Below are 19,632 nucleotides of genomic sequence, written 5' to 3'. Positions count from 1 at the left end.
TATGCTGTTGTCATGAGAGGCTAACAGCTCCTGTTTCTTCAAGGGGAATTAGCTCAAATGGTAGAGCGCTCGCTTAGCATGCGAGAGGTAGCGGGATCGATGCCCGCATTCTCCAACGAAGGTTTTGACTGTGTGAATGCCACTGAGAACAGCTTTAAAAACTATAAGTTTGAGTGTATAACTTCAGTGTACGTTATTTACCTGATTCACCATTTGCCTCTGCTTGACAGATGACCGTCTGAAAGCATGATATAGCAAAACAAAGAGAAGAATTTTTGGCCCGTACGGGGATCGAACCCACGACCTTGGCGTTATTAGCACCACGCTCTAACCAACTGAGCTAACCGGCCCACAGTTGAAAGCAGAACCCTTCAGGCATGACGGATGAATGTCCACCAGGTGTAATTGTTTTATTCTGTTTTTTTCCACATCCGAAGCCAAGCGCAGAAGGCACAACAACAGCACGGGGATGGCATGATTGCTTCCTGTGCTCGCAATTGTCTTACAGTTTTTCTCAATTGGTTTGGCTCATTTCTTGAAACTGAGATGACATTCCTATAACTAAAAGGTAAATTGGCCAAACAGACTTACAGTTCTTCACAACACTTCAGATAACCAGCAAAATGTCATATGTCTCCCAAAACGTTCATTCTTGCTTCAAAATGAAGTCTTTCTCCCATATAAATAGTCAGTACCATAAAAATGGCATAGATCCTTCTCAATTGCTTTGGCACATTTTCATTAATTTTGTCCATCTGTCAAAATAAACTGGACGGTGCAGCAAAACTACATGGATCCTCATCACTGCTCATATCGCTCCAAAAACAGTTTACCCACGTGTCAAAACTGATTTCCTTTCTCACACAAATCATCAGTGCCCCCAAAATGCATTGTCCCTTTGGCATTGTGTAAGTACTGCAAGTCAAAATGCTTAGATGTTTTGTCTTTATGGCAGAGGTCTAGCTAAAGGAATACAATGTTCACACCACACACACTGCACTCTTTCTGCTGAGGAAATTGTAACTATTTTAATTTACAAGTACATTTTTACACATTACTGTAGGTAGAAAGAAAAGAAAATACTAAGGAAAATGTATCAAATATACTATGTATACAAATTACAAAAACCTGCAAAAACAAAACAAAATACATTACAGTAGGTAAAAAAATAGTCAAGCATCACAAATGCAATACAGTAACATTCTGACTACTCTGTGTCACTCCCCTCTCTCCATCACCTTCCTGGCCATCCATCCGCTGCAGTCTGTTTGGCCATAAATTCTCATCAACATTGCATCTGATATGTTCTTTAGCAATGCACTGTGGGAAGAATGCCTGAGCCATCCTCTACACTGATCGCCACAGGACTATATAATCATTATATCATCACAGGACTATATCATCGTTATATAATCACAGGACTAGCATCAAAGAACTAGCACCAGGCCAAGATGTATACAGTGGATAGAAAAAGTCTACACACCCCTGTTCAAATGGTAGGTTTTTGTGATGTAAAAAAAATTACAATAAGACAAATAATTTCTACCTATAATGTGACCTATAACCTGTACAATGCAATTGAAAAACAAACAGAAATCTTTCAGGGAGGTGAAGTAAAAATAAACAACTGAGATATTGAGGTTGCATAAGTGTGCACACCCTTTTATAACTAGGGGTGTTGCTGTGTTCAAATTTAACCAATAACCTTCGAACTCACTTTAAATTGGAGTCAGCACACACCTGTCAACAATTAAAGTGCCTCTGATCAACTCCAAATAAAGTTTAACTGTTCTAGTAGGCTTGTCCTGATATTTTTGTAGCCACATCTTTCAGCACAAGCCATGGTCCACAAAGAGATGCCAGAGCATCAGAGGTATCTCATTATTCATAGATATCAGTCAGGTGAAGGCTACAAAAGTCATTAAATATACCATGGAACACTTTGAAGACTGTCATCATCAAGTGGAGAAAACATGGCACAACAAGACATTACCAAGAACAAGACATTTGACAAAAATTGATGATAAGACAAGAAGAAAATTGGTCAAGGAGGCTGCCAAGAGGCCGACAGCAGCACTGAAGGAGCTGCAAGAATTTCTGGCAAGTACTGGCTGTGTAGTACATGTGACAACAATCTGCCGACTTCTTCATATGTCTGTGCAAAACAAACATCCAGAAAACATCTAAGCTCTACTTAATTTTCCAAAAAATCATCTGATATCTACCAAACGCATGTGGGAAAATGTGTTATGGTTTAATGAAACCAAGGTTAAACGTTTTGGACATAATTCCAAAAGGTATATTAGGCGCAAAAGCAACACTGCTCGTCACCAAAAGAACAGCATACCTACAGTGAAGCATGGTGGTGGCAGCATAATACTTTGGGGCTGTTTTTCTTCAGCTGGAACTGGGGCTTTATTCAGGGTGGACGGAATTTTGAACAGTTCCAAATACCAGTCAGTATTGGCAAAAACCTTCGGCCTCTGGTAGAAAACTGAAGATGAAAAGGAACTTCATCTTTCAGCACAACAATGACACAAAGGACACATCTAAATCAACAAAAGAATGGCTTCAGCGGTATAAGATTAAGGCTTTGGAATGGCCCAGCCTGAATCCAGACCTGAATCCCATTGAACATCTGTGGGGTAATCTGAAGAGGGCTGGGCACAGAAGATGCCCTCACATTTTGTCAGATTTTGAGCAGTTATGCAAAGAAGAGTGGGCAAATTTTGCCACATCAAGATGTGTCACACTGATAGGTTCCTACCCAAAAAGACTGAGTGCTGTAATAAATGCAAAAGATGTTGCAACAAAGTATTAGTTATATGTATTTAACCAGGTGATTTTAAGTTTTTTGTTTTATATTTTTTCGCTGTAAAGATTTGTTTGTTTTTCAATTGCATTGTACAGGTTATAGGTCACATTAAATGTGAAAAAATTTATGAAATTATTTGTCTTGCTTTAATTTTTTTACAACACAAAAACCTGGCATTTGAACAGGGGTGTGTAGACTTTTTATATCCACTGTATATAGAGCAATGCCAGCATTCAAAATAATAGACAACAAACTGATGGATTGGTCACCAGTAATGTGGGCCACTCATTTTCGTCAAAACCTGCTTTCACCTGTTACCTACTCACCTGATTGTAATGAATTTATGAAATGTTCCAAAATATGTGTTCTGTATTGTATTACAATTTCTTAATTCATTTTGAGAATTGAGCAGACTATTCTGCAGATGATGACTTATATGATGAAATTGTGCTGACATGTTTTGAAGAGAACAACCATTACACTGAGAACTAACCAATTAAGATAGATCAACAAGATGCATTCTTTTGGAAAATGTACTAAATGTAGGATGATTGTGTTAAGTGTAGGCTACTTGTACAAAACCATTTGCAAAGATGTACTAAGTGCTTGAGACATGTACAAAGCATTTGAAATGTGATGAAAGCAATGAGAAATGCCATTCTGTTATGAGAAACTGCAAGTTAGTTTGGGAATTTGTCCATGTTATTTTGAGAATGTCATCTCAGTTTCAAGAAATGAGCCAAACCAATGGAGAAAAACTGTAATAAGGCCTAACACAAAATATAGATTGTTCCCATCTACTAATGAGGTGTGATGACAGGCTTGCCCATAGTGTCAGACAAAAGACAAGAACTAAAGGCATGTTTCTGCCTGGTTTCGAACCAGGGACCTTTCGCGTGTAAGGCGAACGTGATGACCACTACACTACAGAAACCACAATTTTCCACCAAGCGTGCATGTGTCCCGCAGTGGAAATGACAGAGTTTGGTCATCTTTCCCAGGGGAAAATTTGCACTGAGGGTCTTTCAGCAAAACAATGGTGTGCTTGTTTGTGGCGTTGGTGGTATAGTGGTGAGCATAGCTGCCTTCCAAGCAGTTGACCCGGGTTCGATTCCCGGCCAACGCATTGCCTTTAGCACGTCGCACCTTGCTGATCCAAAACCTTTTCAGGTTTTTCGGCCGTAGGTTCAGAAAAAACATATTCTCTCCCCGTCGGGGAATCGAACCCCGGTCTTCCGCGTGACAGGCGGAGATACTGTCCACTATACTAACGAGGAAGCTGTGTGCAGCTGAATCTCTGCAACATCCAACAGGTAATACTGGCCCCTTCTCAATCTTCACAGAAGGTGTGTGTGTTCTTGTGCCTTTTTCATTAGGGAATGCATGGTGAGTGAGCTTGTCAGTGATGTGAAGTCCCAGAAACCTGAAACTGTGCATAGTTCTCCCTGTGCTACTGCTGAAGTGAGTCACCTCTGATCAACATGCTTCAGCCTTCTAAATGTTATGCTGTTGTCATGAGAGGCTAACAGCTCCTGTTTCTTCAAGGGGAATTAGCTCAAATGGTAGAGCGCTCGCTTAGCATGCGAGAGGTAGCGGGATCGATGCCCGCATTCTCCAATGAAGGTTTTGACTGTGTGAATGCCACTGAGAACAGCTTTAAAAACTGTAAGTTTGAGTGTATAACTTCAGTGTACGTTATTTACCTGACTCACCATTTGCCTCTGCTTGACAGATGACCGTCTGAAAGCATGATATAGCAAAACAAAGAGAAGAATTTTTGGCCCGTACGGGGATCGAACCCGCGACCTTGGCGTTATTAGCACCACGCTCTAACCAACTGAGCTAACCGGCCCACAGTTGAAAGCGGAACCCTTCAGGCATGACGGATGAATGTCCACCAGGTGTAATTGTTTTATTCTGTTTTTTTCCACATCCGAAGCCAAGCGCAGAAGGCACAACAACAGCACGGGGATGGCATGATTGCTTCCTGTGCTCGCAATTGTCTTAATAAGGCCTAACACAAAATATAGATTGTTCCCATCTACTAATGAGGTGTGATGACAGGCTTGCCCATAGTGTCAGACAAAAGACAAGAACTAAAGGCATGTTTCTGCCTGGTTTCGAGCCAGGGACCTTTCGCGTGTAAGGCGAACGTAATGACCACTACACTACAGAAACCACAATTTTCCACCAAGCGTGCATGTGTCCCGCAGTGGAAATGACAGAGTTTGGTCATCTTTCCCAGGGGAAAATTTGCACTGAGGGTCTTTCAGCAAAACAATGGTGTGCTTGTTTGTGGCGTTGGTGGTATAGTGGTGAGCATAGCTGCCTTCCAAGCAGTTGACCCGGGTTCGATTCCCGGCCAACGCATTGCCTTTAGCGCGTCGCACCTTGCTGCTCCAAAACCGTTGCAGGTTTTTCGGCCCTAGGTCCAGAAAAAACATATTCTCTCCCCGTCGGGGAATCGAACCCCGGTCTTCCGCGTGACAGGCGGAGATACTGTCCACTATACTAACGAGGAAGCTGTGTGCAGCTGAATCTCTGCAACATGCAACAGGTAATACTGGCCCCTTCTCAATCTTCACAGAAGGTGTGTGTGTTCTTGTGCCTTTTTCATTAGGGAATGCATGGTGAGTGAGCTTGTCAGTGATGTGAAGTCCCAGAAACCTGAAACTGTGCATAGTTCTCACTGTGCTACTGCTGAAGTGAGTCACCTCTGATCAACATGCTTCAGCCTTCTAAATGTTATGCTGTTGTCATGAGAGGCTAACAGCTCCTGTTTCTTCAAGGGGAATTAGCTCAAATGGTAGAGCGCTCGCTTAGCATGCGAGAGGTAGCGGGATCGATGCCCGCATTCTCCAACGAAGGTTTTGACTGTGTGAATGCCACTGAGAACAGCTTTAAAAACTATAAGTTTGAGTGTATAACTTCAGTGTACGTTATTTACCTGATTCACCATTTGCCTCTGCTTGACAGATGACCGTCTGAAAGCATGATATAGCAAAACAAAGAGAAGAATTTTTGGCCCGTACGGGGATCGAACCCGCGACCTTGGCGTTATTAGCACCACGCTCTAACCAACTGAGCTAACCGGCCCACAGTTGAAAGCAGAACCCTTCAGGCATGACGGATGAATGTCCACCAGGTGTAATTGTTTTATTCTGTTTTTTTCCACATCCGAAGCCAAGTGCAGAAGGCACAACAACAGCACGGGGATGGCATGATTGCTTCCTGTGCTCGCAATTGTCTTAATAAGGCCTAACACAAAATATAGATTGTTCCCATCTACTAATGAGGTGTGATGACAGGCTTGCCCATAGTGTCAGACAAAAGACAAGAACTAAAGGCATGTTTCTGCCTGGTTTCGAACCAGGGACCTTTCGCGTGTAAGGCGAACGTGATGACCACTACACTACAGAAACCACAATTTTCCACCAAGCGTGCATGTGTCCCGCAGTGGAAATGACAGAGTTTGGTCATCTTTCCCAGGGGAAAATTTGCACTGAGGGTCTTTCAGCAAAACAATGGTGTGCTTGTTTGTGGCGTTGGTGGTATAGTGGTGAGCATAGCTGCCTTCCAAGCAGTTGACCCGGGTTCGATTCCCGGCCAACGCATTGCCTTTAGCGCGTCGCACCTTGCTGCTCCAAAACCGTTTCAGGTTTTTCGGCCGTAGGTTCAGAAAAAACATATTCTCTCCCCGTCGGGGAATCGAACCCCGGTCTTCCGCGTGACAGGCGGAGATACTGTCCACTATACTAACGAGGAAGCTGTGTGCAACTGAATCTCTGCAACATGCAACAGGTAATACTGGCCCCTTCTCAATCTTCACAGAAGGTGTGTGTGTTCTTGTACCTTTTTCATTAGGGAATGCATGGCGAGTGAGCTTGTCAGTGATGTGAAGTCCCAGAAACCTGAAACTGTGCATAGTTCTCCCTGTGCTACTGCTGAAGTGAGTCACCTCTGATCAACATGCTTCAGCCTTCTAAATGTTATGCTGTTGTCATGAGAGGCTAACAGCTCCTGTTTCTTCAAGGGGAATTAGCTCAAATGGTAGAGCGCTCGCTTAGCATGCGAGAGGTAGCGGGATCGATGCCCGCATTCTCCAACGAAGGTTTTGACTGTGTGAATGCCACTGAGAACAGCTTTAAAAACTATAAGTTTGAGTGTATAACTTCAGTGTACGTTATTTACCTGATTCACCATTTGCCTCTGCTTGACAGATGACCGTCTGAAAGCATGATATAGCAAAACAAAGAGAAGAATTTTTGGCCCGTACGGGGATCGAACCCGCGACCTTGGCGTTATTAGCACCACGCTCTAACCAACTGAGCTAACCGGCCCACAGTTGATAGCGGAACCCTTCAGGCATGACGGATGAATGTCCACCAGGTGTAATTGTTTTATTCTGTTTTTTTCCACATCCGAAGGCAAGCGCAGAAGGCACAACAACAGCACGGGGATGGCATGATTGCTTCCTGTGCTCGCAATTGTCTTAATAAGGCCTAACACAAAATATAGATTGTTCCCATCTACTAATGAGGTGTGATGACAGGCTTGCCCATAGTGTCAGACAAAAGACAAGAACTAAAGGCATGTTTCTGCCTGGTTTCGAGCCAGGGACCTTTCGCGTGTAAGGCGAACGTAATGACCACTACACTACAGAAACCACAATTTTCCACCAAGCGTGCATGTGTCCCGCAGTGGAAATGACAGAGTTTGGTCATCTTTCCCAGGGGAAAATTTGCACTGAGGGTCTTTCAGCAAAACAATGGTGCCCTTGTTTGTGGCGTTGGTGGTATAGTGGTGAGCATAGCTGCCTTCCAAGCAGTTGACCCGGGTTCGATTCCCGGCCAACGCATTGCCTTTAGAGCGTCGCACCTTGCTGCTCCAAAACCGTTTCAGGTTTTTCGGCCCTAGGTTCAGAAAAAACATATTCTCTCCCCGTCGGGGAATCGAACCCCGGTCTTCCGCGTGACAGGCGGAGATACTGTCCACTATACTAACGAGGAAGCTGTGTGCAGCTGAATCTCTGCAACATGCAACAGGTAATACTGGCCCCTTCTCAATCTTCACAGAAGGTGTGTGTGTTCTTGTGCCTTTTTCATTAGGGAATGCATGGTGAGTGAGCTTGTCAGTGATGTGAAGTCCCAGAAACCTGAAACTGTGCATAGTTCTCCCTGTGCTACTGCTGAAGTGAGTCACCTCTGATCAACATGCTTCAGCCTTCTAAATGTTATGCTGTTGTCATGAGAGGCTAACAGCTCCTGTTTCTTCAAGGGGAATTAGCTCAAATGGTAGAGCGCTCGCTTAGCATGCGAGAGGTAGCGGGATCGATGCCCGCATTCTCCAACGAAGGTTTTGACTGTGTGAATGCCACTGAGAACAGCTTTAAAAACTATAAGTTTGAGTGTATAACTTCAGTGTACGTTATTTACCTGATTCACCATTTGCCTCTGCTTGACAGATGACCGTCTGAAAGCATGATATAGCAAAACAAAGAGAAGAATTTTTGGCCCGTACGGGGATCGAACCCGCGACCTTGGCGTTATTAGCACCACGCTCTAACCAACTGAGCTAACCGGCCCACAGTTGAAAGCAGAACCCTTCAGGCATGACGGATGAATGTCCACCAGGTGTAATTGTTTTATTCTGTTTTTTTCCACATCCGAAGCCAAGCGCAGAAGGCACAACAACAGCACGGGGATGGCATGATTGCTTCCTGTGCTCGCAATTGTCTTAATAAGGCCTAACACAAAATATAGATTGTTCCCATCTACTAATGAGGTGTGATGACAGGCTTGCCCATAGTGTCAGACAAAAGACAAGAACTAAAGGCATGTTTCTGCCTGGTTTCGAGCCAGGGACCTTTTGCGTGTAAGGCGAACGTAATGACCACTATACTACAGAAACCACAATTTTCCACCAAGCGTGCATGTGTCCCGCAGTGGAAATGACAGAGTTTGGTCATCTTTCCCAGGGGAAAATTTGCACTGAGGGTCTTTCAGCAAAACAATGGTGTCCTTGTTTGTGGCGTTGGTGGTATAGTGGTGAGCATAGCTGCCTTCCAAGCAGTTGACCCGGGTTCGATTCCCGGCCAACGCATTGCCTTTAGCGCGTCGCACCTTGCTGCTCCAAAACCGTTTCAGGTTTTTCGGCCCTAGGTTCAGAAAAAACATATTCTCTCCCCGTCGGGGAATCGAACCCCGGTCTTCCGCGTGACAGGCGGAGATACTGTCCACTATACTAACGAGGAAGCTGTGTGCAGCTGAATCTCTGCAACATGCAACAGGTAATACTGGCCCCTTCTCAATCTTCACAGAAGGTGTGTGTGTTCTTGTGCCTTTTTCATTAGGGAATGCATGGTGAGTGAGCTTGTCAGTGATGTGAAGTCCCAGAAACCTGAAACTGTGCATAGTTCTCCCTGTGCTACTGCTGAAGTGAGTCACCTCTGATCAACATGCTTCAGCCTTCTAAATGTTATGCTGTTGTCATGAGAGGCTAACAGCTCCTGTTTCTTCAAGGGGAATTAGCTCAAATGGTAGAGCGCTCGCTTAGCATGCGAGAGGTAGCGGGACCGATGCCCGCATTCTCCAACGAAGGTTTTGACTGTGTGAATGCCACTGAGAACAGCTTTAAAAACTATAAGTTTGAGTGTATAACTTCAGTGTACGTTATTTACCTGATTCACCATTTGCCTCTGCTTGACAGATGACCGTCTGAAAGCATGATATAGCAAAACAAAGAGAAGAACTTTTGGCCCGTACGGGGATCAAACCCGCGACCTTGGCGTTATTAGCACCACGCTCTAACCAACTGAGCTAACCGGCCCACTGTTGATAGCGGAACCCTTCAGGCATGACGGATGAATGTCCACCAGGTGTAATTGTTTTATTCTGTTTTTTTCCACATCCGAAGGCAAGCGCAGAAGGCACAACAACAGCACGGGGATGGCATGATTGCTTCCTGTGCTCGCAATTGTCTTAATAAGGCCTAACACAAAATATAGATTGTTCCCATCTACTAATGAGGTGTGATGACAGGCTTGCCCATAGTGTCAGACAAAAGACAAGAACTAAAGGCATGTTTCTGCCTGGTTTCGAACCAGGGACCTTTCGCGTGTAAGGCGAACGTGATGACCACTACACTACAGAAACCACAATTTTCCACCAAGCGTGCATGTGTCCCGCAGTGGAAATGACAGAGTTTGGTCATCTTTCCCAGGGGAAAATTTGCACTGAGGGTCTTTCAGCAAAACAATGGTGTGCTTGTTTGTGGCGTTGGTGGTATAGTGGTGAGCATAGCTGCCTTCCAAGCAGTTGACCCGGGTTCGATTCCCGGCCAACGCATTGCCTTTAGCGCGTCGCACCTTGCTGCTCCAAAACCGTTTCAGGTTTTTCGGCCGTAGGTTCAGAAAAAACATATTCTCTCCCCGTCGGGGAATCGAACCCCGGTCTTCCGCGTGACAGGCGGAGATACTGTCCACTATACTAACGAGGAAGCTGTGTGCAGCTGAATCTCTACAACATGCAACAGGTAATACTGGCCCCTTCTCAATCTTCACAGAAGGTGTGTGTGTTCTTGTGCCTTTTTCATTAGGGAATGCATGGTGAGTGAGCTTGTCAGTGATGTGAAGTCCCAGAAACCTGAAACTGTGCATAGTTCTCCCTGTGCTACTGCTGAAGTGAGTCACCTCTGATCAACATGCTTCAGCCTTCTAAATGTTATGCTGTTGTCATGAGAGGCTAACAGCTCCTGTTTCTTCAAGGGGAATTAGCTCTACCTGGAACACAAGCGCCGGCTTTCAGCACGCCAATCGTGTCACTCTTCTTCCAACGCCACTTCCATTTCTCTCCAATCAGCTCACGGCACAGCGTCCATTTCTTACCAATGAAATCTACTCCTCGGTTATCCCGTCCATTTCTTACCAATCAAAACCCCTGGCGTGTCTCCATTTCTTACCAATCAAAACCCCTGGCGTGTCTCCATTTCTTGCCAATCAAATCGCAGCGCTTGCCCGATGCTCTGTCCATTTTTAACCAATTAAATGTTTCTCCACCGCGGGCCTTCCATTTCTGACCAATCAAAATCCTCGCCACCTTAAAGCGTGGCTTAAAGAGATACACTCTTTAAAAAATTACACTCTTTGATTTTGAGTGTGAATTCAAACGAATTCCTTTGAAATTCAATTCATAATTTAAGTCTGGTTAGTAAAAAAAAACATATTATAAAAACCACCTTCAAGTATATTAAATATTGTGGCGTCTGTTATACTATATAAAATATTGTGGCCTCTGTTATACTATATAAAATATAGTGGTTCACCTGTTATACTATATAAAATATAGTGGTACACCTGTTACACTATATAAAATATTATGGTATCTGTTATACTATATAAAATATAGTGGTACACCTGTTATACTATATTAAATTATTGTGCCATCTGTTATAGTATATAAAATATAGTGGTACACGTGTTATACTTTGTAAAATATTGTGGTATACCTGTTTTACTATGTAAAATAAATGCTGGTATACCTGTCATACTATATAAAATATTGAGATATACCTTTAATACTATATAAAATATTGTGGCATCTGTTATACTATATAAAATATTGTGGTATCTGTTATACTATATAAAATATAGTGGTACACCTGTTATACTATATAAAATATTGTGGCCTCTGTTATACTGTATAAAATATAGTGGTACACCTGTTATACTATATAAAATATTGTGGCCTCTGTTATACTATATAAAATATTGTGGCATCTTTTTTACTATATAAATATTGTGGCATCTGTTATAGTATATAAAATATAAAGGTACACGTGTTATACTTTGTAAAATATTGTGGTATACCTGTTTTACTATGTAAAATAAATGCTGGTATACCTGTCATACTATATAAAATATTGAGATATACCTTTAATACTATATAAAATTGTGTGGTATACCTTTAATACTATATAAAATATTGTGGCATCTGTTATACTATATAAAATATAGTGGTACACTTGTTATACTATATAAAATATAGTGGTAAACCTGTTATCCTATATAAAATATTGTGATATAACTTTAATACTGTATAAAATATTGTGGTATACCTTTAATAGTATATAAAATATTCTGGTATCTACAATATTGTGGTATACATTTTATACTATGTAAAATATTTTGGTAAACCTGTTATAATATATAGAACACTGTGGTATACATATTATACTATGTAACAATTTGTGATAAGCCTTTTATAGTACATAAAATGTATTTTTTTTCACATAATTTAGAGATTAACAGTAAATTAAGATTAGTGTATAGAAAAACGTGTTTAAATGCCTCTAAATTTCAGTAGATTTTAGGTACATTTAAAATCTAAGCTGCTGTTCTTTGATAGCACACCGGGATTTGAACTCGCGACCTTTGTATCTGCCCCGATCTTCCCTTTAGCTCAGAAAATGACAATAATAATATAAAAAGAAACATATTCAACGAAATAAACACTGCAGTTCTTTAAAAGAGGCAGAACCATTTCATTTTTCAGTTTTTGCTCGATGGTTAACTTTTCTTTTTCTCGCTTTCTTTCCTTTTCCCTTCTTCCCCCTTCTTCCCTCCATTTTTTCTTCTTCCCACGGCAAAGCAGACTATTGTTCCCCAGCTTAAGAGCAAATGGTAGAGCGCTCGCTTAGCATGCGAGAGGTAGCGGGATCGATGCCCGCATTCTCCAACGAAGGTTTTGACTGTGTGAATGCCACTGAGAACAGCTTTAAAAACTATAAGTTTGAGTGTATAACTTCAGTGTACGTTATTTACCTGATTCACCATTTGCCTCTGCTTGACAGATGACCGTCTGAAAGCATGATATAGCAAAACAAAGAGAAGAATTTTTGGCCCGTACGGGGATCGAACCCGCCACCTTGGCGTTATTAGCACCACGCTCTAACCACCTGAGCTAACCGGCCCTCAGTTGAAAGCGGAACCCTTCAGGCATGACGGATGAATGTCCACCAGGTGTAATTGTTTTATTCTGTTTTTTTCCACATCCGAAGCCAAGCGCAGAAGGCACAACAGCACGGGGATGGCATGATTGCTTCCTGTGCTCGCAATTGTCTTAATAAGGCCTAACACAAAATATAGATTGTTCCCATCTACTAATGAGGTGTGATGACAGGCTTGCCCATAGTGTCAGACAAAAGACAAGAACTAAAGGCATGTTTCTGCCTGGTTTCGAACCAGGGACCTTTCACATGTAAGGCGAACGTGATGACCACTACACTACAGAAACCACAATTTTCCACCAAGCGTGCATGTGTCCCGCAGTGGAAATGACAGAGTTTGGTCATCTTTCCCAGGGGAAAATTTGCACTGAGGGTCTTTCAGCAAAACAATGGTGTGCTTGTTTGTGGCGTTGGTGGTATAGTGGTGAGCATAGCTGCCTTCCAAGCAGTTGACCCGGGTTCGATTCCCGGCCAACGCATTGCCTTTAGCGCGTCGCACCTTGCTGCTCCAAAACAGTTTCAGGTTTTTCGGCCGTAGGTTCAGAAAAAACATATTCTCTCCCCGTCGGGGAATCGAACCCCGGTCTTCCGCGTGACAGGCGGAGATACTGTCCACTATACTAACGAGGAAGCTGTGTGCAGCTGAATCTCTGCAACATGCAACAGGTAATACTGGCCCCTTCTCAATCTTCACAGAAGGTGTGTGTGTTCTTGTGCCTTTTTCATTAGGGAATGCATGGTGAGTGAGCTTGTCAGTGATGTGAAGTCCCAGAAACCTGAAACTGTGCATAGTTCTCCCTGTGCTACTGCTGAAGTGAGTCACCTCTGATCAACATGCTTCAGCCTTCTAAATGTTATGCTGTTGTCATGAGAGGCTAACAGCTCCTGTTTCTTCAAGGGGAATTAGCTCAAATGGTAGAGCGCTCGCTTAGCATGCGAGAGGTAGCGGGATCGATGCCCGCATTCTCCAATGAAGGTTTTGACTGTGTGAATGCCACTGAGAACAGCTTTAAAAACTGTAAGTTTGAGTGTATAACTTCAGTGTACGTTATTTACCTGACTCACCATTTGCCTCTGCTTGACAGATGACCTTCTGAAAGCATGATATAGCAAAACAAAGAGAAGAAATTTTGGCCCGTACGGGGATCGAACCCGCGACCTTGGCGTTATTAGCACCACGCTCTAACCAACTGAGCTAACCGGCCCACAGTTGAAAGCGGAACCTTTCAGGCATGACGGATGAATGTTCACCAGGTGTACTTGTTTTATTCTGTTTTTTTCCACATCCGAAGCCAAGCGCAGAAGGCACAACAACAGCACGGGGATGGCATGATTGCTTCCTGTGCTCGCAATTGTCTTAATAAGGCCTAACACAAAATATAGATTGTTCCCATCTACTAATGAGGTGTGATGACAGGCTTGCCCATAGTGTCAGACAAAAGACAAGAACTAAAGGCATGTTTCTGCCTGGTTTCGAGCCAGGGACCTTTCACGTGTAAGGCGAACGTAATGACCACTACACTACAGAAACCACAATTTTCCACCAAGCGTGCATGTGTCCCGCAGTGGAAATGACAGAGTTTGGTCATCTTTCCCAGGGGAAAATTTGCACTGAGGGTCTTTCAGCAAAACAATGGTGTCCTTGTTTGTGGCGTTGGTGGTATAGTGGTGAGCATAGCTGCCTTCCAAGCAGTTGACCCGGGTTCGATTCCCGGCCAACGCATTGCCTTTAGCGCGTCGCACCTTGCTGCTCCAAAACCGTTTCAGGTTTTTCGGCCGTAGGTTCAGAAAAAACATATTCTCTCCCCGTCGGGGAATCGAACCCCGGTCTTCCGCGTGACAGGCGGAGATACTGTCCACTATACTAACGAGGAAGCTGTGTGCAGCTGAATCTCTGCAACATGCAACAGGTAATACTGGCCCCTTCGCAATCTTCACAGAAGGTGTGTGTGTTCTTGTGCCTTTTTCATTAGGGAATGCATGGTGAGTGAGCTTGTCAGTGATGTGAAGTCCCAGAAACCTGAAACTGTGCATAGTTCTCCCTGTGCTACTGCTGAAGTGAGTCACCTCTGATCAACATGCTTCAGCCTTCTAAATGTTATGCTGTTGTCATGAGAGGCTAACAGCTCCTGTTTCTTCAAGGGGAATTAGCTCAAATGGTAGAGCGCTCGCTTAGCATGCGAGAGGTAGCGGGATCGATGCCCGCATTCTCCAACGAAGGTTTTGACTGTGTGAATGCCACTGAGAACAGCTTTAAAAACTATAAGTTTGAGTGTATAACTTCAGTGTACGTTATTTACCTGACTCACCATTTGCCTCTGCTTGACAGATGACCGTCTGAAAGCATGATATAGCAAAACAAAGAGAAGAATTTTTGGCCCGTACGGGGATCGAACCCGCGACCTTGGCGTTATTAGCACCACGCTCTAACCAACTGAGCTAACCGGCCCACAGTTGATAGCGGAACCCTTCAGGCATGACGGATGAATGTCCACCAGGTGTAATTGTTTTATTCTGTTTTTTTCCACATCCGAAGGCAAGCGCAGAAGGCACAACAACAGCACGGGGATGGCATGATTGCTTCCTGTGCTCGCAATTGTCTTAATAAGGCCTAACACAAAATATAGATTGTTCCCATCTACTAATGAGGTGTGATGACAGGCTTGCCCATAGTGTCAGACAAAAGACAAGAACTAAAGGCATGTTTCTGCCTGGTTTCGAACCAGGGACCTTTCGCGTGTAAGGCGAACGTGATGACCACTACACTACAGAAACCACAATTTTCCACCAAGCGTGCATGTGTCCCGCAGTGGAATTGACAGAGTTTGGTCATCTTTCCCAGGGGAAAATTTGCACTGAGGGTCTTTCAGCAAAACAATGGTGTGCTTGTTTGTGGCGTTGGTGGTATAGTGGTGAGCATAGCTGCCTTCCAAGCAGTTGACCCGGGTTCGATTCCCGGCCAACGCATTGCCTTTAGCGCGTCGCACCTTGCTGCTCCAAAACCGTTTCAGGTTTTTCGGCCGTAGGTTCAGAAAAAACATATTCTCTCCCCGTCGGGAAATAGAACCCCGGTCTTCCGCGTGACAGGCGGAGATACTGTCCACTATACTAACGAGGAAGCTGTGTGCAGCTGAATCTCTGCAACATGCAACAGGTAATACTGCCCCCTTCTCAATCTTCACAGAAGGTGTGTGTGTTCTTGTACCTTTTTCATTAGGGAATGCATGGTGAGTGAGCTTGTCAGTGATGTGAAGTCCCAGAAACCTGAAACTGTGCATAGTTCTCCCTGTGCTACTGCTGAAGTGAGTCACCTCTGATCAACATGCTTCAGCCTTCTAAATGTTATGCTGTTGTCATGAGAGGCTAACAGCTCCTGTTTCTTCAAGGGGAATTAGCTCAAATGGTAGAGCGCTCGCTTAGCATGCGAGAGGTAGCGGGATCGATGCCCGCATTCTCCAACGAAGGTTTTGACTGTGTGAATGCCACTGAGAACAGCTTTAAAAACTATAAGTTTGAGTGTATAACTTCAGTGTACGTTATTTACCTGATTCACCATTTGCCTCTGCTTGACAGATGACCGTCTGAAAGCATGATATAGCAAAACAAAGAGAAGAACTTTTGGCCCGTACGGGGATCGAACCCGCGACCTTGGCGTTATTAGCACCACGCTCTAACCAACTGAGCTAACCGGCCCACAGTTGAAAGCGGAACCCTTCAGGCATGACGGATGAATGTCCACCAGGTGTAATTGTTTTATTCTGTTTTTTTCCACATCCGAAGCCAAGCGCAGAAGGCACAACAACAGCACGGGGATGGCATGATTGCTTCCTGTGCTCGCAATTGTCTTAATAAGGCCTAACACAAAATATAGATTGTTCCCATCTACTAATGAGGTGTGATGACAGGCTTGCCCATAGTGTCAGACAAAAGACAAGAACTAAAGGCATGTTTCTGCCTGGTTTCGAACCAGGGACCTTTCGCGTGTAAGGCGAACGTGATGACCACTACACTACAGAAACCACAATTTTCCACCAAGCGTGCATGTGTCCCGCAGTGGAAATGACAGAGTTTGGTCATCTTTCCCAGGGGAAAATTTGCACTGAGGGTCTTTCAGCAAAACAATGGTGTGCTTGTTTGTGGCGTTGGTGGTATAGTGGTGAGCATAGCTGCCTTCCAAGCAGTTGACCCGGGTTCGATTCCCGGCCAACGCATTGCCTTTAGCGCGTCGCACCTTGCTGCTCCAAAACCCGTTTCAGGTTTTTCGGCCGTAGGTTCAGAAAAAACATATTCTCTCCCCGTCGGGGAATCGAACCCCGGTCTTCCGCGTGACAGGCGGAGATACTGTCCACTATACTAACGAGGAAGCTGTGTGCAACTGAATCTCTGCAACATGCAACAGGTAATACTGGCCCCTTCTCAATCTTCACAGAAGGTGTGTGTGTTCTTGTACCTTTTTCATTAGGGAATGCATGGTGAGTGAGCTTGTTAGTGATGTGAAGTCCCAGAAACCTGAAACTGTGCATAGTTCTCCCTGTGCTACTGCTGAAGTGAGTCACCTCTGATCAACATGCTTCAGTCTTCTAAATGTTATGCTGTTGTCATGAGAGGCTAACAGCTCCTGTTTCTTCAAGGGGAATTAGCTCAAATGGTAGAGCGCTCGCTTAGCATGCGAGAGGTAGCGGGATCGATGCCCGCATTCTCCAATGAAGGTTTTGACTGTGTGAATGCCACTGAGAACAGCTTTAAAAACTGTAAGTTTGAGTGTATAACTTCAGTGTACGTTATTTACCTGATTCACCATTTGCCTCTGCTTGACAGATGACCGTCTGAAAGCATGATATAGCAAAACAAAGAGAAGAATTTTTGGCCCGTACGGGGATCGAACCCGCGACCTTGGCGTTATTAGCACCACGCTCTAACCAACTGAGCTAACCGGCCCACAGTTGATAGCGGAACCCTTCAGGCATGACGGATGAATGTCCACCAGGTGTAATTGTTTTATTCTGTTTTTTTCCACATCCGAAGGCAAGCGCAGAAGGCACAACAACAGCACGGGGATGGCATGATTGCTTCCTGTGCTCGCAATTGTCTTAATAAGGCCTAACACAAAATATAGATTGTTCCCATCTACTAATGAGGTGTGATGACAGGCTTGCCCATAGTGTCAGACAAAAGACAAGAACTAAAGGCATGTTTCTGCCTGGTTTCGAACCAGGGACCTTTCACGTGTAAGGCGAACGTGATGACCACTACACTACAGAAACCACAATTTTCCACCAAGCGTGCATGTGTCCCGCAGTGGAAATGACAGAGTTTGGTCATCTTTCCCAGGGGAAAATTTGCACTGAGGGTCTTTCAGCAAAACAATGGTGTGCTTGTTTGTGGCGTTGGTGGTATAGTGGTGAGCATAGCTGCCTTCCAAGCAGTTGACCCGGGTTCGATTCCCGGCCAACGCATTGCCTTTAGCACGTCGCACCTTGCTGATCCAAAACCTTTTCAGGTTTTTCGGCCGTAGGTTCAGAAAAAACATATTCTCTCCCCGTCGGGGAATCGAACCCCGGTCTTCCGCGTGACAGGCGGAGATACTGTCCACTATACTAACGAGGAAGCTGTGTGCAGCTGAATCTCTGCAACATGCAACAGGTAATACTGGCCCCTTCTCAATCTTCACAGAAGGTGTGTGTGTTCTTGTGCCTTTTTCATTAGGGAATGCATGGTGAGTGAGCTTGTCAGTGATGTGAAGTCCCAGAAACCTGAAACTGTGCATAGTTCTCCCTGTGCTACTGCTGAAGTGAGTCACCTCTGATCAACATGCTTCAGCCTTCTAAATGTTATGCTGTTGTCATGAGAGGCTAACAGCTCCTGTTTCTTCAAGGGGAATTAGCTCAAATGGTAGAGCGCTCGCTTAGCATGCGAGAGGTAGCGGGATCGATGCCCGCATTCTCCAATGAAGGTTTTGACTGTGTGAATGCCACTGAGAACAGCTTTAAAAACTGTAAGTTTGAGTGTATAACTTCAGTGTACGTTATTTACCTGACTCACCATTTGCCTCTGCTTGACAGATGACCGTCTGAAAGCATGATATAGCAAAACAAAGAGAAGAATTTTTGGCCCGTACGGGGATCGAACCCGCGACCTTGGCGTTATTAGCACCACGCTCTAACCAACTGAGCTAACCGGCCCACAGTTGAAAGCGGAACCCTTCAGGCATGACGGATGAATGTCCACCAGGTGTAATTGTTTTATTCTGTTTTTTTCCACATCCGAAGGCAAGCGCAGAAGGCACAACAACAGCACGGGGATGGCATGATTGCTTCCTGTGCTCGCAATTGTCTTAATAAGGCCTAACACAAAATATAGATTGTTCCCATCTACTAATGAGGTGTGATGACAGGCTTGCCCATAGTGTCAGACAAAAGACAAGAACTAAAAGCATGTTTCTGCCTGGTTTCGAACCAGGGACCTTTCGCGTGTAAGGCGAACGTGATGACCACTACACTACAGAAACCACAATTTTCCACCAAGCGTGCATGTGTCCCGCAGTGGAAATGACAGAGTTTGGTCATCTTTCCCAGGGGAAAATTTACACTGAGGGTCTTTCAGCAAAACAATGGTGTGCTTGTTTGTGGCGTTGGTGGTATAGTGGTGAGCATAGCTGCCTTCCAAGCAGTTGACCCGGGTTCGATTCCCGGCCAACGCATTGCCTTTAGCGCGTCGCACCTTGCTGATCCAAAACCTTTTCAGGTTTTTCGGCCGTAGGTTCAGAAAAAACATATTCTCTCCCCGTCGGGGAATCGAACCCCGGTCTTCCG

The 19,632-nt window shown here is 44.3% G+C and overlaps 47 non-coding genes across 47 annotated transcripts; 22 read left to right on the top strand and 25 right to left on the bottom strand.

The window, feature by feature from the left end:
- The first annotated feature begins 42 nt into the window (after window positions 1–42).
- On the top strand, window positions 43–115 carry trnaa-agc (transfer RNA alanine (anticodon AGC)). Its single transcript has one exon. It is a non-coding gene; the product is annotated as a tRNA-Ala (tRNA).
- Window positions 116–3,676: 3,561 nt separating this feature from the next.
- Window positions 3,677–3,749, bottom strand: trnav-uac (transfer RNA valine (anticodon UAC)). Its single transcript has one exon. It is a non-coding gene; the product is annotated as a tRNA-Val (tRNA).
- Window positions 3,750–3,869: 120 nt separating this feature from the next.
- trnag-ucc (transfer RNA glycine (anticodon UCC)) lies at window positions 3,870–3,941 on the top strand. The gene has a single exon. It is a non-coding gene; the product is annotated as a tRNA-Gly (tRNA).
- A 79-nt stretch (window positions 3,942–4,020) lies between these two features.
- trnad-guc (transfer RNA aspartic acid (anticodon GUC)) lies at window positions 4,021–4,092 on the bottom strand. Its single transcript has one exon. It is a non-coding gene; the product is annotated as a tRNA-Asp (tRNA).
- Window positions 4,093–4,359: 267 nt separating this feature from the next.
- trnaa-agc (transfer RNA alanine (anticodon AGC)) lies at window positions 4,360–4,432 on the top strand. Its single transcript has one exon. It is a non-coding gene; the product is annotated as a tRNA-Ala (tRNA).
- A 161-nt stretch (window positions 4,433–4,593) lies between these two features.
- trnai-aau (transfer RNA isoleucine (anticodon AAU)) lies at window positions 4,594–4,667 on the bottom strand. The gene has a single exon. It is a non-coding gene; the product is annotated as a tRNA-Ile (tRNA).
- A 446-nt stretch (window positions 4,668–5,113) lies between these two features.
- Window positions 5,114–5,185, top strand: trnag-ucc (transfer RNA glycine (anticodon UCC)). The gene has a single exon. It is a non-coding gene; the product is annotated as a tRNA-Gly (tRNA).
- Window positions 5,186–5,264: 79 nt separating this feature from the next.
- trnad-guc (transfer RNA aspartic acid (anticodon GUC)) lies at window positions 5,265–5,336 on the bottom strand. Its single transcript has one exon. It is a non-coding gene; the product is annotated as a tRNA-Asp (tRNA).
- Window positions 5,337–5,603: 267 nt separating this feature from the next.
- trnaa-agc (transfer RNA alanine (anticodon AGC)) lies at window positions 5,604–5,676 on the top strand. The gene has a single exon. It is a non-coding gene; the product is annotated as a tRNA-Ala (tRNA).
- A 161-nt stretch (window positions 5,677–5,837) lies between these two features.
- Window positions 5,838–5,911, bottom strand: trnai-aau (transfer RNA isoleucine (anticodon AAU)). Its single transcript has one exon. It is a non-coding gene; the product is annotated as a tRNA-Ile (tRNA).
- Window positions 5,912–6,164: 253 nt separating this feature from the next.
- Window positions 6,165–6,237, bottom strand: trnav-uac (transfer RNA valine (anticodon UAC)). Its single transcript has one exon. It is a non-coding gene; the product is annotated as a tRNA-Val (tRNA).
- A 120-nt stretch (window positions 6,238–6,357) lies between these two features.
- On the top strand, window positions 6,358–6,429 carry trnag-ucc (transfer RNA glycine (anticodon UCC)). The gene has a single exon. It is a non-coding gene; the product is annotated as a tRNA-Gly (tRNA).
- A 79-nt stretch (window positions 6,430–6,508) lies between these two features.
- Window positions 6,509–6,580, bottom strand: trnad-guc (transfer RNA aspartic acid (anticodon GUC)). The gene has a single exon. It is a non-coding gene; the product is annotated as a tRNA-Asp (tRNA).
- Window positions 6,581–6,847: 267 nt separating this feature from the next.
- Window positions 6,848–6,920, top strand: trnaa-agc (transfer RNA alanine (anticodon AGC)). Its single transcript has one exon. It is a non-coding gene; the product is annotated as a tRNA-Ala (tRNA).
- A 161-nt stretch (window positions 6,921–7,081) lies between these two features.
- Window positions 7,082–7,155, bottom strand: trnai-aau (transfer RNA isoleucine (anticodon AAU)). Its single transcript has one exon. It is a non-coding gene; the product is annotated as a tRNA-Ile (tRNA).
- A 446-nt stretch (window positions 7,156–7,601) lies between these two features.
- Window positions 7,602–7,673, top strand: trnag-ucc (transfer RNA glycine (anticodon UCC)). Its single transcript has one exon. It is a non-coding gene; the product is annotated as a tRNA-Gly (tRNA).
- Window positions 7,674–7,752: 79 nt separating this feature from the next.
- Window positions 7,753–7,824, bottom strand: trnad-guc (transfer RNA aspartic acid (anticodon GUC)). The gene has a single exon. It is a non-coding gene; the product is annotated as a tRNA-Asp (tRNA).
- A 267-nt stretch (window positions 7,825–8,091) lies between these two features.
- Window positions 8,092–8,164, top strand: trnaa-agc (transfer RNA alanine (anticodon AGC)). Its single transcript has one exon. It is a non-coding gene; the product is annotated as a tRNA-Ala (tRNA).
- A 161-nt stretch (window positions 8,165–8,325) lies between these two features.
- On the bottom strand, window positions 8,326–8,399 carry trnai-aau (transfer RNA isoleucine (anticodon AAU)). The gene has a single exon. It is a non-coding gene; the product is annotated as a tRNA-Ile (tRNA).
- A 446-nt stretch (window positions 8,400–8,845) lies between these two features.
- trnag-ucc (transfer RNA glycine (anticodon UCC)) lies at window positions 8,846–8,917 on the top strand. Its single transcript has one exon. It is a non-coding gene; the product is annotated as a tRNA-Gly (tRNA).
- A 79-nt stretch (window positions 8,918–8,996) lies between these two features.
- On the bottom strand, window positions 8,997–9,068 carry trnad-guc (transfer RNA aspartic acid (anticodon GUC)). Its single transcript has one exon. It is a non-coding gene; the product is annotated as a tRNA-Asp (tRNA).
- Window positions 9,069–9,896: 828 nt separating this feature from the next.
- Window positions 9,897–9,969, bottom strand: trnav-uac (transfer RNA valine (anticodon UAC)). Its single transcript has one exon. It is a non-coding gene; the product is annotated as a tRNA-Val (tRNA).
- Window positions 9,970–10,089: 120 nt separating this feature from the next.
- Window positions 10,090–10,161, top strand: trnag-ucc (transfer RNA glycine (anticodon UCC)). The gene has a single exon. It is a non-coding gene; the product is annotated as a tRNA-Gly (tRNA).
- Window positions 10,162–10,240: 79 nt separating this feature from the next.
- Window positions 10,241–10,312, bottom strand: trnad-guc (transfer RNA aspartic acid (anticodon GUC)). The gene has a single exon. It is a non-coding gene; the product is annotated as a tRNA-Asp (tRNA).
- A 2,915-nt stretch (window positions 10,313–13,227) lies between these two features.
- On the top strand, window positions 13,228–13,299 carry trnag-ucc (transfer RNA glycine (anticodon UCC)). Its single transcript has one exon. It is a non-coding gene; the product is annotated as a tRNA-Gly (tRNA).
- Window positions 13,300–13,378: 79 nt separating this feature from the next.
- On the bottom strand, window positions 13,379–13,450 carry trnad-guc (transfer RNA aspartic acid (anticodon GUC)). Its single transcript has one exon. It is a non-coding gene; the product is annotated as a tRNA-Asp (tRNA).
- A 267-nt stretch (window positions 13,451–13,717) lies between these two features.
- On the top strand, window positions 13,718–13,790 carry trnaa-agc (transfer RNA alanine (anticodon AGC)). Its single transcript has one exon. It is a non-coding gene; the product is annotated as a tRNA-Ala (tRNA).
- Window positions 13,791–13,951: 161 nt separating this feature from the next.
- On the bottom strand, window positions 13,952–14,025 carry trnai-aau (transfer RNA isoleucine (anticodon AAU)). Its single transcript has one exon. It is a non-coding gene; the product is annotated as a tRNA-Ile (tRNA).
- Window positions 14,026–14,471: 446 nt separating this feature from the next.
- On the top strand, window positions 14,472–14,543 carry trnag-ucc (transfer RNA glycine (anticodon UCC)). The gene has a single exon. It is a non-coding gene; the product is annotated as a tRNA-Gly (tRNA).
- Window positions 14,544–14,622: 79 nt separating this feature from the next.
- trnad-guc (transfer RNA aspartic acid (anticodon GUC)) lies at window positions 14,623–14,694 on the bottom strand. Its single transcript has one exon. It is a non-coding gene; the product is annotated as a tRNA-Asp (tRNA).
- A 267-nt stretch (window positions 14,695–14,961) lies between these two features.
- trnaa-agc (transfer RNA alanine (anticodon AGC)) lies at window positions 14,962–15,034 on the top strand. The gene has a single exon. It is a non-coding gene; the product is annotated as a tRNA-Ala (tRNA).
- A 161-nt stretch (window positions 15,035–15,195) lies between these two features.
- On the bottom strand, window positions 15,196–15,269 carry trnai-aau (transfer RNA isoleucine (anticodon AAU)). The gene has a single exon. It is a non-coding gene; the product is annotated as a tRNA-Ile (tRNA).
- A 253-nt stretch (window positions 15,270–15,522) lies between these two features.
- On the bottom strand, window positions 15,523–15,595 carry trnav-uac (transfer RNA valine (anticodon UAC)). The gene has a single exon. It is a non-coding gene; the product is annotated as a tRNA-Val (tRNA).
- Window positions 15,596–15,715: 120 nt separating this feature from the next.
- trnag-ucc (transfer RNA glycine (anticodon UCC)) lies at window positions 15,716–15,787 on the top strand. The gene has a single exon. It is a non-coding gene; the product is annotated as a tRNA-Gly (tRNA).
- Window positions 15,788–16,205: 418 nt separating this feature from the next.
- trnaa-agc (transfer RNA alanine (anticodon AGC)) lies at window positions 16,206–16,278 on the top strand. Its single transcript has one exon. It is a non-coding gene; the product is annotated as a tRNA-Ala (tRNA).
- Window positions 16,279–16,439: 161 nt separating this feature from the next.
- On the bottom strand, window positions 16,440–16,513 carry trnai-aau (transfer RNA isoleucine (anticodon AAU)). The gene has a single exon. It is a non-coding gene; the product is annotated as a tRNA-Ile (tRNA).
- Window positions 16,514–16,766: 253 nt separating this feature from the next.
- Window positions 16,767–16,839, bottom strand: trnav-uac (transfer RNA valine (anticodon UAC)). The gene has a single exon. It is a non-coding gene; the product is annotated as a tRNA-Val (tRNA).
- A 120-nt stretch (window positions 16,840–16,959) lies between these two features.
- On the top strand, window positions 16,960–17,031 carry trnag-ucc (transfer RNA glycine (anticodon UCC)). The gene has a single exon. It is a non-coding gene; the product is annotated as a tRNA-Gly (tRNA).
- Window positions 17,032–17,111: 80 nt separating this feature from the next.
- trnad-guc (transfer RNA aspartic acid (anticodon GUC)) lies at window positions 17,112–17,183 on the bottom strand. The gene has a single exon. It is a non-coding gene; the product is annotated as a tRNA-Asp (tRNA).
- Window positions 17,184–17,450: 267 nt separating this feature from the next.
- Window positions 17,451–17,523, top strand: trnaa-agc (transfer RNA alanine (anticodon AGC)). The gene has a single exon. It is a non-coding gene; the product is annotated as a tRNA-Ala (tRNA).
- Window positions 17,524–17,684: 161 nt separating this feature from the next.
- trnai-aau (transfer RNA isoleucine (anticodon AAU)) lies at window positions 17,685–17,758 on the bottom strand. The gene has a single exon. It is a non-coding gene; the product is annotated as a tRNA-Ile (tRNA).
- A 446-nt stretch (window positions 17,759–18,204) lies between these two features.
- trnag-ucc (transfer RNA glycine (anticodon UCC)) lies at window positions 18,205–18,276 on the top strand. Its single transcript has one exon. It is a non-coding gene; the product is annotated as a tRNA-Gly (tRNA).
- Window positions 18,277–18,355: 79 nt separating this feature from the next.
- On the bottom strand, window positions 18,356–18,427 carry trnad-guc (transfer RNA aspartic acid (anticodon GUC)). Its single transcript has one exon. It is a non-coding gene; the product is annotated as a tRNA-Asp (tRNA).
- Window positions 18,428–18,694: 267 nt separating this feature from the next.
- trnaa-agc (transfer RNA alanine (anticodon AGC)) lies at window positions 18,695–18,767 on the top strand. Its single transcript has one exon. It is a non-coding gene; the product is annotated as a tRNA-Ala (tRNA).
- Window positions 18,768–18,928: 161 nt separating this feature from the next.
- On the bottom strand, window positions 18,929–19,002 carry trnai-aau (transfer RNA isoleucine (anticodon AAU)). Its single transcript has one exon. It is a non-coding gene; the product is annotated as a tRNA-Ile (tRNA).
- A 253-nt stretch (window positions 19,003–19,255) lies between these two features.
- Window positions 19,256–19,328, bottom strand: trnav-uac (transfer RNA valine (anticodon UAC)). Its single transcript has one exon. It is a non-coding gene; the product is annotated as a tRNA-Val (tRNA).
- Window positions 19,329–19,448: 120 nt separating this feature from the next.
- trnag-ucc (transfer RNA glycine (anticodon UCC)) lies at window positions 19,449–19,520 on the top strand. Its single transcript has one exon. It is a non-coding gene; the product is annotated as a tRNA-Gly (tRNA).
- Window positions 19,521–19,632: the final 112 nt, after the last annotated feature.

The sequence above is a fragment of the Astyanax mexicanus genome, unplaced genomic scaffold, assembly GCF_023375975.1.
Source record: "Astyanax mexicanus isolate ESR-SI-001 unplaced genomic scaffold, AstMex3_surface scaffold_31, whole genome shotgun sequence".
NCBI lineage: Eukaryota > Metazoa > Chordata > Actinopteri > Characiformes > Acestrorhamphidae > Astyanax > Astyanax mexicanus.
This window is presented reverse-complemented; position numbering and strand designations above follow the sequence as displayed.